Below are 17,159 nucleotides of genomic sequence, written 5' to 3'. Positions count from 1 at the left end.
CTCTGCCTTTAAAAAAAAGGCCCTAGGCTACTGGAATAAAAGCTTTATTTCTAAAGGCGGTTTTGTTCTGCTATTTTAACCGGCTGAATAAAACTGCATCTGTGATTTGATTTAAAACGCATTCATATGAGAGGACACACAACCCCCCCATATATAAAACTCTTATTAAAGCGACTTGAGGCTGATAGCCGTGTTCTGTCAGCTTTGCCCTAAAAGCCGATAAACCAGACCGATCAGGCGAAAATACATTGCAGACCATGAAGGAAAAAAAGGCTGTTTTAATCACTGTTTGTTTAATAATAGGTATATTCAAATACCGGTATATTGTAGGCCTATTCATATTGTAATAACAATAATAGGTCATAATAATAATAATTATTATTATTATTATTAATAATAATAATAATAATGACCTAATTATAATAACAACAACAAAATCAACTAATACGAATAGGCTAACTAACAATAATAATAGTAACTGATGCTATAATAAAATTGTAGATGATGATAAAAATCACACCCGTGTGAAGTGATATATTAAATTCAATCTCATGTTGATTAGGTGGTGATGTAAAACAAACGGTGTCAAAACAAACATTAAATTATCTTTATTGTTGGCATTTAATGTTTCTGTTAGGGACAAGATGGCGTAAATGTTCCCTTCATTGAACTAAAAACAAACATTAATTTCCCTTCATTGTCAATGGCGTTTTTAAAACAAACATTGAACTAAACGCAAACATAGCGCCCCTCCAAAATAATAGCCTAATTTGACGATAATAAATAATAATAATAATAGCCTATAATGGAGGGAATTCAATTAAAATAATTCAAATAAAAGTTTGATTTGATCTAAAATTTGTTTCTCAGAAAAAGGTTAATTGTCGGGCCTTTAACCATTAACGTGATTTATTGTGTCAATGATAGCCTATAAAAAAAATTAATTTAATTATAATTGTATTATCATTATTAATCTGCATGTCTTTTGATTCACGACTTTGACGTAGACCTTGATTTGTGGGATATATAGTCAGATCGCACCTCAGTCGAAACTTGTCTAAACTAAACTAAACAGTCTAAATTTGGTATAGGCCTATACCAAGATATTATACACCCCATCCCATGATGTGCATATTGTTGCCATTTTTTTCGCGATTTATTCTAAAAAATAAAATGAGTGAAGTTATAGGCCTATAAGGCCTATATAGGCCTTGCAATGCATTGTTATAAGGCCGAAAGCTGCAGCTATATATATGGAAATAACAGTGAAATAAATATCGAAATAATCACCTTTTTCAACATAATTTTACATCTTGTATTCCGAGTTTTCAGACCCTCACAGGCCTGTCTCCTATATTTATTATACATTCTGCCCTATAGTGGCCTGCCGCCAACGTCACTTGGAATCGGTTCAACTTGCGGTGGAGTGGTTCAACATTAATCTAATATAAAATGGCCACAACCCGTAATTAACAAGGGAACGCCTCCGTGAAATGACCCCTTTGGACGGAGTAACGCGTATCAGAAGTGCGTTATGTGACTGTCCCAAAAGACGGGAAGAAATTAGAATAAATGTAGACGCACATTAAGACGATCTACCACAACTCCCGTCCATTCATTGGACGCGATAAGTAACGAGGCCTTCAAAGCTTCTTTTTTATGAGCCCATATTCCTTTACTTCGTACCCGAAATCCTCCCTTTGTGACTGGTAAGCAGATGGTTTGCAGGAAACACAGCTTAGTCTCGATGACCGAGACTAATTTCTACTAGCTTTGCAAGCTTGCCACGTCTCCCCTCTCTTTTACCTAACCAAGTAAAACAGCTGGTTCCGACTGAATTAACGCCGCTAGCGCATGGACCACGTACATTTTAAAGTTGAATAGACGCTTATAGAGGGAAAACAAATGACATATAGGTCAATTGCCTGGCGAAATTAAGTGTGTGGCTATTTATATTTGTCAAAATACAATTTTAGTGTGCAACATTTTAGCCAGGCTATTTTATTTTTTATTTTCCATTTCCAGATCTTATTTTTATGAGTCTATACTTCACCCCACTATGGCGTGTGGTTTGGAAACGGAAGGTTCCACACTGAGAGACCGCCATAACATATCAAAATAATTCACTTAAATAGATTAACTTAACTATTGTCTCGCGTCCCTCTTTCTGCCTCGTTAAGTGAAAGGGGCTGAGTAAATATGTTAGCCATGCATGAAGGGCTCTCTATGGGCGGCGCATTGTGCCGTGGCTCCGACAGGTGGTTGACTGTTTATTATTCTCTCATTATTTATCGATGACGTGCAGCTATAGGGCGCATCGAGGAAAGGACAACTCCCCGTCCTTTCACCGCGGCGGCCGGCCTGGGACCGGACCGGGACGAACAGATTGTGCTGAGTGGTGGTCGCGCTTCTCTGTGACACTGACTGACTACCAGTCATCCATCTAAAGCCGTAACAAGGCTATGCTCTGACAGTTTATTATCATGCGTAATTTGGATAAAATGGCAACTGGCCAGCCCATTATATACGAGCGGAGCGCATTGGCTGTATAAACTTCAGGTGGTTTGTTACACCTGCCAGTCGACGTTAGTTAACAGGCTTCGAACAACTGTTTTCACTTCCAGACTTGACTTCGCTTATCAATGAATTGACAAAAGTTCAACTCGGACGGTTTGACGTCTGAGCATCCATCCACCTCCCCGTGTCATGATGTGCACCACCATGCAGGTTGCATGAAATGAAATGATTACTATATTTACCCAGGGTATCTGGGCTAAGCTCAAGAACTTGTTTCCAGCCAGGCCCTGCTCATAGAACATTTCATCGTAGTGGTTCAATGCCTTGTTCAAGGGCACTTCAGCGGTGGTAATTTTAACGTGTCGGACCGCTGATTCGAACTGGCGACCTTCCGGTATCAAGACCGCTCCGCTATCCGTTCGGCCACCACTGTCACTAAATGGGGCCGGTGACAGCCAACCTCCTTCCTCCCAGCATCTGGCGCTGCAGCGCAAAGCCCTGCCGAACATTCAAGCGAATTAGCAATGCCACAGGATTCAGAAGGGTATGGTGACAAGCATTAAATCGATATTAACTTTGTATTAAACATGGGGCCCCTCCCTCCCTTTTCCCCAAGTGGAGTAGAGCCATATAGCCGCAGACAAAGCTTCTCTGTATGCAATCCTCCATGCACCTGTTCCTCCATATAACCAGCCAGCCAGGCGACCTCAAGCTCTTATTGCAACCCATTGCTTTTTATCCCTGCAGGCGGAACCCTTTTACTGGGCTATTGTTATAAATGTATCAATTCGTACACTGTAGGCCTATACAATAATCTAAATAAAGCTGAGGACTAGTATTTAAATGTCCATCAACCAAAACCTACATACTGTAAAGGCTACAAGTCTTTCAGTTATACACTTATATATATTTATATCTGCACGGTGTCCAGACTGTAACCTTTTGCCTCTCTGTTGCTGCTCATTTATTGTCAGCATGGATGTCGAGTAGCGCTCTAATCCTCTTAAAGCGCATGTTGGTACAGTTTGCATATCATTTTCTCATCCCAGAATGGGGAACACAACCAGCTCCATTCACAGGGAGCTCCTCTGTCCTCTTTCACTGCAGCCACGGCCACACTGGCATTAACATAATCTGACAACCAACGCCATTGTCCGTGACCTTGTATGCAAAGTTAATTGCTCATTAATACCAGACAAAACAGAGGGGTGCAGAGGAAACGGAGTGCTCCCCTAAACCCTTGTTTTTTTAGAACAGACAGGTGGAAACATCCTCCAGAGGCTAATTATTGTTTTAAATCTGAAATGATTAGTAGAAATAGACCATATCAGCCTATATATGAAGGACAAATACCAAAACGGTCGCCCCCAAAACACAATCGCCCCGGGCGCAAATCCGGCAACCTCGGTTTGAACCTAACCTTATTCCTAACCCTATAAACTCAACCTCGGTTTGAACCTAACCTTATTCCTAACCCTATAAACTCAGTACAACCTCGGTTTGAACCTATAAGCCTATTCCCAAACGTGACCTCAGTAAAACTATGCCTAACAATAAACTTATTTCCAATCTTACAAGAACCGCACCAGCATGCGGTCAGTGTAAAAAATAAATAAAATAAAAATCACACCCATGTGAAGTGAGGGATGCTCTTTACATCATCATCGCCGACTTCTTACTGACAGTTGAGAGTTGAAAGCCTTATATATATATATACAACTTATCAATGTTTGTGTTCCGCAATGTTTGTGTTTTCACTATGACGTAAAATTGTCCATTCATTGTCAACGGGAATGTAATGTTTGTGTAGGATAAAAGCCAGACAGAGGAGGGGCTATACCGCTCCTCAAATAGCGTGTTTTGAGGTGAGACTTCCGGTTATACCTGGAGTGAGACTTCCGGTTCCACCTGAAGGACAGAAGGTTCAGAAATAGGCATACAGTATATACTGTATATCATGCATGGATCTCAGGAGTTGATTTGGTTGAATATAAATATCTGTCACTGATGACGTTTTATTGCTTGTGGATTCCCTCCATGAGCACTTGCACATAATGCAGCAGCACACACGCGCGCACACACGCGCGCACAGACACACTGATTCACAAAGAAAAATGGCACACACTCCCTCAAAAGTCTACAATTTGTCACAGTGGCTCAGTGCTAATCAATTGCAAATGTATCTTTGCGCACATTTAATCTCATCTCTACATTAGTTTCACGGATGCAGGCCCGATTTGCAAGAGGGCCCTCGGGGCCCCCTTTGCCAACCCCCCCCACCCACCCACCCACCCACCCACCCAGCGCCAGCACCTGGCAGTCTTTTAGGTTAGCGTCTTGTAAACACCCGCTGCTCCAACGGGTGCCCTGTCTATGGACCCAAGCGTCACGGCGCAGCACGCATAAGAAGACCACGCTCTGTGGTTGTCAACACTGGTTTAGATTAGCGGGCCACCGTTGTGACATTAGCCTGACTCTCTCTTGGTCAACTCAACCTGCAGCGGGGCCACCGTTGTGACATTAGCCATGACTCTCTCTTGGTCAACTCAACCTGCAGCGCTGTAGTTTGATATAGATATATAGATATATCCACTAACTGCATGGCTATAAAGTATACTCCAGAGTGTACATTTGACATTGAGAGTGGAAAGAATTGAAGAGTATGTATTGTGTCTGTTACAGTCGTCTGTCCACAACACAAGACCACCACAGACAGAATTCTGTAATTTGCTTGTTAATCATCAAGACATCACACAGTTTGTATTGTTGGTGTCTGGTGGTGTGCACTCACTGTGCACTGATACTAACTGGTGCCATTAGTGGATTCAAGTTTAAATTTGACTCCCTGTCTCCCTCATTCTCTCATTCTCTCATCTCACATTTCCAAATAAAGTGTAACATGCCAAAAAAGTGTGTACTTTTAACTTGCATTAGGCCTATACATGTATTTGATATTCTAGATATTCCCATGACAAAACTCAAATGTGAATTTGTTTCACAGATTATTGCACATATTTATAGTATAGAATCCCCTATATGCAGAAAATGCCTATAGGCTTGTTGTTTACTATAGGGGTTGGGGACTTGTGCGCGTGTGTGTGTGTGTGTGTGTGTGTGTGTGCGTGCGTGTGTGTATGTGTGTGTGTTTGTGTGTGTGTGTGTGTGTGTGTGCACATGTGTGCGTGTGCACATGTGTGCGTGTGTGTGTGCACACATGTGTGCTTGTGCACACATGTGTGCTTGTGCGTGCGTGTATGCCTGTGCGTGCGTGCGTGCGTGCGTGCGTGTGTGTAAGGGTGTTTGTGTGGGGCAGTCTAAGGAGAAGAAGGTATGAATGGGGAAAGAAGGGGCTTGGGTGGAGGAGGGGGACCCTGACGGACTCCACTGCCTGTTGGCCCTGCAGCATTGATGGCGTGTTGGCCATATAATCGGATTGCCAGTGGGTGAAAGTGAGCCCGGGTGCTTATGTCAGTTTGCGTCTCGTCAAGCTGAATAATGCGCATGGCCGAGGAGCGGAGCGGACGCACGCACACACACACACACACACACACACACACACACACACACACACACACACGCACACACACACGGAGCGGACGCTTACCATTGAGGTGTTCTCAGTACTTGTGGCTAAGCGTTTCTAAAAGAGAGAAAAAGCCTCATTGGATTCATATATAATTCTCACTCAAGCGTTTTGATGCATTTGCATAACAGGAGGAAACCAGTGATCTTTTCAGAGCTGCTGCTCCTGAAAAGTGTGTGTGTGTGTGTGTGTGTGTGTGTGTGTGTGTGTGTGTGTGTGTGTGTGTGTGTGTGTGTGTGTGTGTGTGTGTGTGTGTGTGTGTGTGTGTGTGTGTGTGTGTGTGTGTGTGTGTGTGTGTGTGTGTGTGTGTGTGTGTGTGTGTGTGTGTCGGTGTGTGTGCGTGTGTGTCGGTGTGCAAGCATGGACACGGTTTTGTGCGTTTGGCCTCTCATGTAATAGAACATCAACAGCAAAAAAAACGACTGAACCTTTAGCTTTTGGTTCTTATCTCCATCCATGTTGTGTGAAAATAGCGTTCTGCTTGAGTGAAACCGTTGTCTGCCTTGTATGAACATGACCTCTAGGCTCAGAGCCCTGTTGGATTCAGCCTGAACACATAAATACATTAGTCTCCCTGAAATGTTTTGAGGTGTAACTTTACAAATTGTTTAATAAATTCACTTAGGCATAAACTCAGAGAAGCTTGACTCTAAAACCAGCAGGCATGCATGGGAAAAGATGCATTGAACTTACATGCAGACTTAAGTTTATCATGAATGTTCTCTGACTTTTTCAAATGAATTGCCATGAAACATTTGACTTAATATAATTACAGTCCTAAAGTCAAATATTTAATTTTTAACATATATACCATGGAAACCTTCACATATCTATTATCTGCCATATAGAACATATTAGTGGCATAATAGGAATTGAGACAGACTTATGAAAAGTGGTCCCAAAGAGCAAACTCAAACACTCGAGCAAAGACTCACTTTTAAAAAGGCTTTAATTTAATGACAGGCCATTAAAAACAATAAAACGCCAAAGATAAAATTATTCTTGACTTTCAAAAGAATTTATAGAAATCAATCAATCAATCAATTAATTAATGTGCTGACCACATAAGATAACATTCCTGGATCAACTCTAGCCACATGCGTGTTGTTTGTCATTTGTCTGCTCTGCTGCTCCCATATCCCTGTGCTATCCCAATAAGCAGAAAGTCCCCCAAAGTAGGATTAAAAAAGCAAATCTATGTGAACAGTGATAGCAAATTGGCGATCTGCACCAAGTTCCTCACAGCAGATGATGATAGTCAGGTCTTGGATATAAGCCAGAGCAGGGCAGGAGACGGGGTTCTCCTCAACCAGGATGTGGACCATCATCTGCTCGGTTGAACCTGTTGAGATGCTGTGAGGTGTGAATGTGATACACGTGGCGACACAACGTGTACTTTTGTTTCCATGCATGCTTCGAATCCTGATTTATACTTGGTTGCGCGCTAGTGTCACAGACCCGAAAATAGCCGATCTACAAGCTCACTGTTAATCGCATTGTGACACGTTGTAAGCTTGTAGATTGGCTATTTTCAGTGCACGACACATTGCGCCACCAAGCACAAATTACTTCTCTCAGATGTGGGAGTCAGTCACGCAGAAGCCAGGCCTCCCCCTACCTCGGGGTCCTCGTCCCGGGATGGTCAAAGTCCCGGCGTCTGAAAGTCAGGTCGTACAACCATTTTATCCCGCTGGCCTGGCCTGTGATGCCACCGCGGTCTGTATATTAATCCCATCATTCTTATTCTGCACAAGGTGAGGTGACCCCACCGTCGGCTCTCCAAACCGTCACCTGTCCATCTCTTTCTCTCCCCCCCTCACCCTCTCTTACCCCCCTCCCCCCTCTTCTACCCTCAGGTATTAACACCCTTGGCTGTTGAACCTGGGGCTGATTTAGCTCAATGAGGGAGAAGTGATATACTTTTAGCAGATTAGAGAAGCCGCGCGTCACGAGGGTAACTTTCATGTGTTCTGTCTCGGCCCTCAGTGGACCAAACACCAGGATGTGGGGTTAAGCCAGACCTCCCGACGGCCTAAGGTGCTCACTCATCCAGAGACTGATGTTCCAAGAGGCAGACAATGACCAACAAGGGGGAGAAATCTCCTCTCCATGAACATTCAAATCCTCGTGAGGGAACGTCAGTTAGTTGGTGCTACAGTCCCCTTCTTTGGTCTGAAACATCGTCGAAGCCGTCTCCTTGTTTTTGTTTTACCTTCCCCTTTTGTTCGGCGTTCTCCAAAGCTACACGAGGGCTTATCGCAGAGGTATTTTGTATTATTATTTCTAAGCTAGAGAGTCTTCCTAGAGTTCCCCCACTCCCTGTACAAAGACCGAGGGGCAGGGGGGAGGTCATCTATTGGTGTGTGACCCCTGCTCTGCAGGGTCAAATGATAAGACAGTCGGGGTCAAGGAGAGAACAAAAGGGGAAAGAGAGGCCACTCAAAAGACAGCAAATGGCAGAACAAGAATTTGAAACCTTTTCGCTTGCCTCAACATTGTTGCGGAATCTCTGTGTATACGATATGGCTCAAAACAGGAGATCAACTTGGCTGTTGTTTGGGGATATATGGACATATGTCGAAAAGTATAAATGTGACCTATAGTGTTCGTCTGACCTAGCCTGCTCTAGTCCTCCTTGACACATACATGCACTAGGTTGATGAATACATACCCTGGCATGCAAATGTGTATGTTCAGAGCCTAAATAAACTCTCAATATTTTACAGGGGACGCGCACGCACAGAATCACAGAAACGTGCACACCTACACACTGATATTTTGTTCCGGTGTGATTCCCATTCGGTTTTTTTTTACGGGCCAGTTAGTTTTACTGTCTGGCACATACTGCGATTCCAGCTATTCTCCATGCTCATGTACTCTCCCTCAACTAGATTTCCCATCGTCTGCTCTGTGTGAGTGTAGCTGGTTTTATGGACAGACCAGAGTCTCAGGCTGATACAGTAAACGGAGCAGAGACTAATTGATCAAGGGGAGAATAAAAGCACAGTGTCACAGTCTGGGAGTCCAAACTGTTTAGGCTTTATGACCTGTGTCCAACCAGCACAGCCTGTGCATGTTCAGCCAGGGAGGGTTAGAGAGGCAGGGGCTGAAATCCCGTAAGAGGGCACTTTTGAATAGAAATAGTGAAAATAGCTGATCTACAAGCTCACAACGCGTCGCAGCGCGACGCGTTGTGAGCTTGTAGATCAGCTATTTTCGGGGCGCAAAACCCAGCACTCTTTAGCTAGTGGAGATGTTCAATGCAAAATGCTGCGTTCAAGTTCAGGAGACTATAAGGGAAAAAAAGCAATTCTCCAGAATGCTGCCTTCAGGTATGGATGGCATGGAAAGGAGGAGTGGTATTTGTATTTCTTTCACCATAGTAAACGCTGCATTCGTGGTCTGTAAAGGGCAGTTGTTTTACAGACGGGTAAAAGGGCAGGGGCTGAAGCCTCCTTTGATGTGTATGTGTGCACGTCCCTGATGTACAGCAGTCTCTGACAATCTCCCAGAGCCCAGCAGACGTCATGTGCATGCAGACGCAGGGAGAGTTATGGAAACCATTTGTTGCATGTGGTGAGTTCTCCTCTATGACTGTTGCTCCTTGAAGTACAAAGGCTAATGCCCAATTGTGCACGGGAATAAGTCTGTTGAGTTTATGCACGCCCGCACACACACACACACACACACACACACACACACACACACACACACACACACACACACACACACACACACACACACACACACACACACACACAATACAAAACGGTCATTTGTTTTTATCCATGTTTTGGAGAAGAAAAATACATTATTTGCTGATAGTATCAAATAAGTTCCTTGCTTAATTCCTTGCTTTCCCTTTCCATGAGAGGGATGCCACAGAAGAACCACGTTTGGTTCCAGAAAGAACCTTTCAGACCAAGCTGAGAGGAATGTTTTACTTTATTTACTGGATTATTTTCCCTCTACATCACATCGCTTCGTCGAAACCAGAGATGTATAGTGTGTACCAAAATCTCCTGGAGGGGGCGTCAACATATGTGTCACGTGGTAGCGGGCCAGCGGCCGCCATACTTGTTGGCTTGTCTGGTTTGTTTACATTGAGCGACTATCCAGTGTGCTTGTATACGTTCTTTTTTTAAACTGACCTCACAATGGTGCAGACTTGCTCAGTAAATAAGTGCCACAGCAGGTCACGTCGAGGGAATGAGCCAGAAAACGGAATTAGATTTTCAGCTTTCCAGCATGGAGACAGCATCAAGGAACCCAGATTGACGAGTTTACAAAAAGACGTAAAATGGCTTGGATCTCGGCTGTACGGCGCACGGGCGCAGAGACATAACGTTCAACAAAGTATCTAAGCACAGCCGTGTTTGTTCACAACATTTTCCTTGTCCTTGTAATGTATTTGGGCCCGACGTTCTTTCTATCCATCCTGGTGTTGGTTCACTATGTTGTCGCCAAGAACGAGCTCAATATTTACAAAAACATACCACCGTCACTCTATTCTGAGTGATGTGGGCTAGAATTTAATGCCCACGAGAGGGCCGTCCCTAGCTTTTCAGACGCCGCCCTCCTCTTGGTGACGTACACGTTTTCACACGCTATAGGATGAGTTGCGCCATCTCCATTCACCTCATGCAGTGGCTCGGTGGCAACACACTGAAATGCTATATTCCATAGTAAATGCGAGCTGCGGTTGCAACCAGTGCCCAGCTGTAGAGCACCGAGTCGGTAACGATGGAAGTTGGAGATCCATGCAGGCCCACCCGGCTATGCAGTACCCGTTGTACCCGTGTGTCAGAGTACCCGTTCCACCCATCTGTCTGTGTCCCTTTTATGCCCATATATGGAGATTTCTGGATCTGTCTCTACGTGTCCCTTTATTCCTATATATGGAGTTCTGTGTCAGGCATGCCCAAATATGGAGTGTTGTGTTGTCAGAACAGGCAGCTCCCGGGTAGAGAGGCCTCCTGGGAAAGAGGGAGTCCCGGGTAGAGAGGCCACCTAGGAAAGAGGGAGTCCTGGTAGAGAGGCCACCTGGGAAAGAGGGAGTCCCGGTAGAGAGGCCATCTGGGAAAGAGGGAGTCCCGGTAGAGAGGCCATCTGGGAAAGAGGGAGTCCCGGTAGAGAGGCCATCTGGGAAAGAGGGAGTCCCGGTAGAGAGGCCTCCTGGGAAAGAGGGAGTCCCGGTAGAGAGGCCATCTGGGAAAGAGGGAGTCCCGGGTAGAGAGGCCTCCTGGGAAAGAGGGAGTCCCTGGTAGAGAGGCCACCTGGGAAAGAGGGAGTCCCGGGTAGAGAGGCCTCCTGGGAAAGAGGGAGTCCCGGTAGAGAGGCCATCTGGGAAAGAGGGAGTCCCGGGTAGAGAGAGAGGCCACCTGGGAAAGAGGGAGTCCCTGGTAGAGAGGCCACCTGGGAAAGAGGGAGTCTCGGGTAGAGAGGCCATCTGGGAAAGAGGGAGTCCCTGGTAGAGAGGCCTCCTGGGAAAGAGGGAGTCCCTGGTAGAGAGGCCACCTGGGAAAGAGGGAGTCCCGGGTAGAGAGGCCTCCTGGGAAAGAGGGAGTCCCTGGTAGAGAGGCCTCCTAGGAAAGAGGGAGTCCCAGGTAGAGAGGCCTCCTGGGAAAGTGGGAGTCCCGGGTAGAGAGGCCTCCTGGGAAAGAGGGAGTCCCGGTAGAGAGGCCTCCTGGGAAAGAGGGAGTCCCAGGTAGAGAGGCCATCTGGGAAAGAGGGAGTCCCGGCAGAGAGGCCTCCTGGGAAAGAGGGAGTCCCAGGTAGAGAGGCCTCCTGGGAAAGAGGGAGTCCCTGGTAGAGAGGCCTCCTGGGAAAGAGGGAGTCCCAGGTAGAGAGGCCATCTGGGAAAGAGGGAGTCCCGGTAGAGAGGCCTCCTGGGAAAGAGGGAGTCCCGGTAGAGAGGCCTCCTGGGAAAGAGGGAGTCCCAGGTAGAGAGGCCATCTGGGAAAGAGGGAGTCCCAGGTAGAGAGGCCTCCTGGGAAAGAGGGAGCCCTGGGTAGAGAGGCCATCTGGGAAAGAGGGAGTCCTGGTAGAGAGGCCACCTGGGAAAGAGGGAGTCCCGGTAGAGAGGCCTCCTGGGAAAGAGGGAGTCCCGGGTAGAGAGGCCTCCTGGGAAAGAGGGAGTCCCTGGTAGAGAGGCCACCTGGGAAAGAGGGAGTCCCTGGTAGAGAGGCCTCCTGGGAAAGAGGGAGTCCCTGGTAGAGAGGCCATCTGGGAAAGAGGGAGTCCCTGGTAGAGAGGCCTCCTGGGATAGAGGGAGTCCCTGGTAGAGAGGCCTCCTGGGAAAGAGGGAGTCCCTGGTAGAGAGGCCATCTGGGAAAGAGGGAGTCCCTGGTAGAGAGGCCTCCTGGGAAAGAGGGAGTCCCTGGTAGAGAGGCCTCCTGGGAAAGAGGGAGTCCCTGGTAGAGAGGCCTCCTGGGAAAGAGGGAGTCCCGGGTAGAGAGGCCTCCTGGGAAAGAGGGAGTCCCTGGCAGAGAGGCCACCTGGGAAAGAGGGAGTCCCAGGTAGAGAGGCCTCCTGGGAAAGAGGGAGTCCTGGGTAGAGAGGCCTCCTGGGAAAGAGGGAGTCCCTGGCAGAGAGGCCACCTGGGAAAGAGGGAGTCCAGGGTAGAGAGGCCTCCTGGGAAAGAGGGAGTCCCTGGTAGAGAGGCCTCCTGGGAAAGAGGGAGTCCAGGGTAGAGAGGCCACCTGGGAAAGAGGGAGTCCCTGGGCCCGGTCTACGTGCCGAAGTTTCCCTGAGCAAGACATTTAAACTAGTGATGCACGACCTAATCGGTAGCATAATCGGAATCGGCCATAAAAATGCCACATCGGTATCGGAATGGTCTCAAAATAATACCGATTATTTAATCGGTTTTCACCAGCAAAAAAAAATGTAAATGAAACATTTAAAAATGCATCAATGAGTTCGATATAAATCAAAAGTTTCTAGTACCTCTTAGTAGCCTTGCAGAGCCATAGGGGCAGGAGCCTATCTCCTGTTTCTGTAGCGTGAGGCAGCTTGATGTACAAGTACACCCCCTGGACACGATGTACAAGTACGCCAAGCCTCAAGGGCCTAGGATTGTTTCCATTGTGGTCCTTTGTATAATCGTAGATCAGTCATAATTTCATAATCGTGCACCCCTAACTTAAACCCTAAATTCTCCTCAAGGTGCCACCCTTGTAGCACGCACTGCTCCCATAGCTGAGGATGGCTTTAATGCAGACCCTTGTAGCACGCACTGCTCCCATAGCTGAGGATGGCTTTAATGCAGACCCTTGTAGCACCCACTGCTCCCATACCTGAGGATGGCTTTAATGCAGACCCTTGTAGCACCCACTGCTCCCATACCTGAGGATGGCTTTAATGCAGACCCTTGTAGCACCCACTGCTCCCATACCTGAGGATGGCTTTAATGCAGACCCTTGTAGCACGCACTGCTCCCATAGCTGAGGATGGCTTTAATGCAGATGACACATTTCACTATGCAAATACCACAAATACTCTATTACATTTTTCTTTAGTTGGTGATGGTTGTTTGTGGAACCATATAGCCATGTAAGAACCTATGGTTCTTTGAATTGAGACCAGAACACACATAATGATAAACAGGCAATTATTGCATAATGAAAAATGTACAGAATAATGACACATATGTTCCAATTTTATGGCTCTCAGCAGTCAGGACAATATTATTAAGGATTATAGATGACAGAGGCTGAGGATCATGGCTTCAAATGCAAAGAGATCATGTGAATGGACGCACGTGCGCAGCCGCACGCACGCACGCACGCACACACACACACACACACACACACGCGCACATTTTCATATGACAATGGCTTTTTTAATGACCATACCATATTTGATCTCAGAAGGGTTCGTTGACATTATCATTCACTTCAACTTGGGGAAAAAAAGACATTCCCAAAATCAAATTAATACAAAAAAACACCATGAATTCATGCCTACCACAACATCTGACAAAGATGACAATGCACGACACATGAGTAGCAACAGACAGTTGGCAAGGGTTGCCAGTTTTGATTAAAAAGAAAGCTCTATTCAGCTGCCTCTGAGACCCCTCTTACTCATGGAGGAGATGACAAAGAACACCAGTTAATTAGCAAGAAGGAGCATCTTAAGGAAGGCCGTGAAGAAAAACGCCATTCACTCTCCGGTCACCTCTCTCTCCCCTTGTGAGAATAGACTGAGGAGAGACAGAATGGACGCAGGCAGAGACCAGGCTATAGGGCTCAGACAGAGAGAGGGTGGCTGTCTGTCTGTGTGGGGCTGCTTTGCTTGATTTAATTTGGACAGTCATTCCTTTAATTTGCGGGGTCATTGTATCTAATGGTGGAGGCTCTATTGAGGCCTGCAAACAAGCCTTGGAGTGCAAGTCAACGATGGCCCCTTCTGTCCCTCTGGATGAATCACAGAACGCCGAGAAGACGATAGAGAGGATGAGAGGAGGAGAGGAATAAAGGAGTGCAAGAGAAGGGGGATTTGGAGAGAGGATGGAGTTTTAATTAAGGCACTTCTCTGTTTCTAAGCAGTCTAATTTAGCCATGGTTCCCCACAAGTGTATGAGATGATTGGAACAGAGGTGAGGGAGCGGGCTGGAGGGGGTTTAAAGTATCTTTCTTTTTTAGGAGAGCCTATATTAGTTCTATTGTGGCAATAGGATTTAAATTCCCATAAAGGAGGGAAAAAAACAGTTGGAAAAAAAAGTCAGTGAGCATTGGCAGTAATCGCTAGGGCCTTCTTTTCTTAGCCGGATCAAAAGAAAACCTTTTGTGTGCTTTTCAGCGAATTTTCAATTTAATCAAACTGAATTTAATTTTGAAATGGGTAACACTGGCACCTTTGATGTTTCTAGCAGTGAAATTATACATTTACGATTCCAACAAATGCTGTGGTTGCTACTATAAGACCTGCAGAGTTAACATTAGCCAGCGTACTAGGAGCAGAAGGTTGACAGCTTGCAGATAAATCTCTTATGTAAGGAACCCAGTTGGTTTAAATGCCTGTTTTTGTTTCACTTGTTTAAATGGTGAGTTTGATCACAGCAAAGATCTCCCCAAGGTCCATGGGCTGTAGGGGTAGGCCCATTTAGGGACAAAGAGAGGTACAGGCTGGCCCTGCGTTCAGGTCCCACAGGAATAAGGAATAATGCAAAGCCTGGCACCTCAAAACTGGAGCTGGCTTCAAATCACATTCAGCTACCAGAGTACTTGGCTTTTATAAATGTTACAAAATGTAATAATACAGTACAATGTGAGGTGCACGTTTAGAATGGCTGAGGTATACAGTAAATGGACCCTTGCACTGAATAGGGACGTGACATTTTAGAAAGATTTATTGCCCCCTGGCCCTCAAAGAAGATACCATGGATTATATAAGATTTTAAGGGCAAAGGCCAAACCAGATAGAAAGATCTTGTTGGTATGCATGTATGTGTATGTTTATGCAAATCACCACACAAGTAGACCAATCACAGCTCACTGCATTATAATCTCACTAAACAGGTACCCTCACTTTGAACAACAGAGTGTGATAATATATAAGGTTTGGTCTCTGTAAATGTGTAGTGTCCAGTGAACAGAGTGTGATAATATATAAGGTTTGGTCTCTGTAAATGTGTAGTGTCCAGTGAACAGAGTGTGATAATATATAAGGTTTGGTCTCTGTAAATGTGTAGTGTCCAGTGCCACTCGTTGTATTGCATTGTCACTCATTGTATTGCATAATGTACCAGGATGTTAAGACACAGGTGTATCACATGTGATTAACACACAAGTGGAGGTGATTACATGGTAATCAACACAGGTTGAACAACACAGGTTCAGTATGTATGTTACTGTTTATGTTTAAAACAAGATTTATGTAGAACAGCGGTTCCCAAACCTTTTTGGACGTGCACCCCCGTTACCTCCCAACCTAGCTGATGCACCCCCGACATGGAAATATAAATTGCATAAGCTATATAGAGATATATATTTCCTATTTATCCACATATATGCACATATATGAACCTGAATATGGTATATATATGCAGCATAGGCTATATTCTGCATATACTTACAATATACATATATTGGCATAATATGTTAATATATTTCAAATAAAACCATAGCACCACCATTAGCCTTTTCATGTCGCGCAACCCCTAGAAGGCACTTGCGCACCACTGTTCTAGAAGCTTGCGCGCCTAATGCCACTCGTCCGTGTTGTTGTTGTTTCTCTGTGAATATTGTGTGTCCGACTCCGAGTGATATGAGACATACACACACACTTGGGATTGTGGGTGGGGGGAGGGTGGGATAGGGGATTGAGTTTTATTTTTATATTTTATGTGTCTGTCTAATACTTGCCCCTGGGCTATTGTCGAAAAACCTGAATAAAAAGATTTTGAAAAGAAAGAGACATACACACACAAACTGTACATTTTGAACGAAGGCAGACAGCAATGTGTCTTTGGCCACTGATCGTGTTGTTTCTGTGTTCCGTGTTGTTTCCCCCATGAGAGAGAGAGAGAGAGAGAGAGAGAGAGAGAGAGAGAGAGAGAGAGAGAGAGAGAGAGACAGTACAGGAAGAGGGAGCATCTCCACAGTTCTAGGAAAGCCCTGCTTTGATTGGCCTACAACCCAGCCACCAAGCTGGGTTGTAGGCCTAAACGCAGAGGTAAAGGCAGTGGCATCACGGCCACAAAGCACAGGCGTGAACGGCCCTTCCGCACACTCCGCAATCCTCATACATCACAGTCTAATAGTCTATGACTTGGCCTGAACCGGCGCACAAAGTTGTGCATTCCATGGGCACAAATGTGTGGGTGTTGAATTCTCTCACTTGTACTAATCATAGATGTGATTGGCCAGTAGTCACTGCGGAAAGCTGCGGAGAACAATTTACAATTACAATTTACAATTTAGGCATTTAGCAGACGCTCTTAATCCAGAGCGACTTACATTAAGCAAGAACAAAAAGCATGGGAATACATCACATATGTAAAATGCATTTATCGCGAAACATGCGTAAGCTAAGAACGTGACTAGAACATATC

Source organism: Electrona antarctica (assembly GCF_951216825.1).
Source record: "Electrona antarctica genome assembly, chromosome: 3".
NCBI lineage: Eukaryota > Metazoa > Chordata > Actinopteri > Myctophiformes > Myctophidae > Electrona > Electrona antarctica.
Note: the sequence above shows the minus strand (reverse complement) of the source record.